Raw genomic sequence first — 2,500 nt, forward strand, 5'->3', positions numbered from 1 at the left:
TATTTTTATTTACTGAATTTTATTTAGTTTTTTTTTTCACTTATTCATTAATTTCATAACCCTTGATTTACATTTGTAATTAATAATTTGTTATCATATTACCATGATGTTGCAGCACCAGGTGTGTTTTTTGTCTAATCAGTCAATCAATCCTCCCAGAGGCCAGCGTAAATCCCATGTCAATATTGCCAAGATTAGCTTCTGTAGACATGACTTCTCCCATGATGTTTATATTGATGGATTGTCCTAGCATATCCCCCCCTTCCTCATCAGTGTCAGAAATGTTGGCATTTTGGCCACCCAGCCAAACACTGCCACTCCACAGCCCGTTGCCCTCTCCGTGCCAAACCTGTTTATGACCGTTCAAATTGCCAGGCTCAGTCACGTATATGTGCCAACTGTGGTGACTCCCATAATGTATTTTATGAGAGCTGCCCTGCCTATAAGCTCGAATGTGAGGTAGCAGTTCTCAGATTCAAACTAGGCCCACTCTATGTGAGTCTAGACAGGTATCACAATGAGGTTTTTCTCCCTGGCTATTCCAAAACAGTCCTTCCCTCTGCACCCCCTCGCCTATCTCCACAAGATGTGTCTGCATCTCCCCCAGTAACTTCCTCTACCTTAAACTATCCTACCTCTCATCTCACTATCCCACAGTCAAATCTTTTCTCCATTCTAAATCCAGATACTCCAATCTCTATCACTTTTCCAATACCTACCCTTCCTCCCCCTCACTGTACGTGTTGTACCAGACCTAAACCTAAACATTCTAGCCCATCTTCCCCTTCCACACCCTCTCTTGCACCCTCCTCTTCCACTGCTCCTCAAACATCTATCCCCTCTTCTCCTCGCAAGAGATCCTTTGATTCTCAGACCTCCCTACCTGAATCCCCTCCAGAAACTCTTGAAGACATCCAAAAATGCCTAGACATGACCTAAGAAAATGTTCTGCTCCCTCATCCACCTTCCAACCCCTCGATTCCTAGTCCCTCTACATTGAGTATTTGCCTATCTATCTTTCTCCCCCATCAAGAGCTTTGTGCACTCATGGCAAGTCATTTTCATCACTCCCGGCTGATGCAAAATTTTTCTGACAGTAGATTCCCATCAACTGGCCCTTAGCTGAAACTTTTCATGACATGCGGGTCATGTCATTTAGTTCAAATGGCTTAACCCTATCATGAAGGGCTCATAATTTTAGTTATGTAATATTATGCAACAGTCTTGACTTTATGGCAAGGCCTAAGCTGTATAGAGCCAGCACACCCAACACAAGTCATGAAGCGTTTATATGTCATAGGCTATTAAGTCGTGTCAGCTATAGCTGTACTCATCACTGAAGGGTTAAAGAACATCTGATAAAGTCTTAAAGAGCCCCACAGTTTTGGAGAACCCTGATTGGGAAACGTGGTGCAAGATGATTCATTTTGGCCTCATTTTGAAGCAGACTTGTTGCACTTCAGTGTAAGATCAGTGCAAATCTGTAAAGTGAGTATGCTCTGCTTAGGTTGAGGGCTAATTTGCACCTTTTTAGAGCTAAATTTAAGACTATCATGATTTGGTATGTCACTTCTGTTTTGTTCATTTGTCCTTCTTTTCAGGAACTATGACCTCAGTGTTTGGAGCTGGTTCCTACTAACAGAAGGAAGAGCACCATGTGTGTCGACTGGGATATGATCATCTTCCAGCCGTAGGTGGTGTGCCTGCCCACCCCTGGCTAGCACCTCCTGCCTACTGCAACACTTGGCAAAGCTCTGGGATTTATCTGTACACTGCCTCTATGCAAGACCAGTCATTGATATCCAGCTCACTTTGGATATTTTAATAAGAGACTCTTTGATGCATACTTGTATGTGTTGACATATTGTGTACAAAAGCAGAAGCAGATCCTATTATATTTTGGTATTTTCATTGTTTGAGGAGATCCATCATTGTATAGATAAAAAGGTATAAGTTTTCAGAGAAATATATCAAAGTCATTATTGGCTGTAACCAAGGTTGTAACCTTTGTCTGAGGGTCAAAGGGACTTTGTTATTGTGATAAATTACAGGATTACAGATCCCAGTAACATCTGTTATATTCCACAACTTCCATCAACCAATTAGGCTTGCGCTGTTTGACAATAACGATGATGATGAAAGAGCACCATCTAGAAGGAACCAAAAATTTTCAATAAGGAAACAAGTTGAATGTGGAGTATAGAGCCAGCAGCCTAGTTTGTCTCAGAGTTCGGCAACTGCTACGCATTAATTCAACTGTGATAATTGTTGGAGATATCCCTCCCTACTAATGTGCAAAGTGGACAGGGGATGAATTTGTTGTACCTGTGAACATAAGCCATTACAGTATCATTTTCATTTATTTGTTTTCATTTTCAGTCATAATTATTTCATATATTTATATTGATTATTTATAAGGATGATGATGATGATGATGACCTAACGTTACTTTGTTAAGAGTTTCCTTGAAAAGGTTTTATTTAGGGGGGGTGGGGTGATC

The 2,500-nt window shown here is 41.0% G+C and overlaps 1 protein-coding gene across 3 annotated transcripts in view; it reads left to right on the forward strand.

Moving 5' to 3' along the window:
* LOC113815232 (uncharacterized) overlaps nt 1–2,500 on the forward strand; it is a 15,237-nt gene that overhangs the window by 7,953 nt on the left and 4,784 nt on the right. For all 3 annotated transcript variants that reach the window (XM_027367298.2, XM_070136130.1, XM_070136131.1), the window contains exon 2: nt 1,602–2,500. This exon is cut by the window's right edge and continues 4,784 nt beyond it. The gene's annotated coding sequence lies outside the window, so the exon portion shown is untranslated. The remainder of the gene's footprint in view (nt 1–1,601) is intronic.

Source organism: Penaeus vannamei, chromosome 21, assembly GCF_042767895.1.
Source record: "Penaeus vannamei isolate JL-2024 chromosome 21, ASM4276789v1, whole genome shotgun sequence".
Taxonomy (NCBI): domain Eukaryota; kingdom Metazoa; phylum Arthropoda; class Malacostraca; order Decapoda; family Penaeidae; genus Penaeus; species Penaeus vannamei.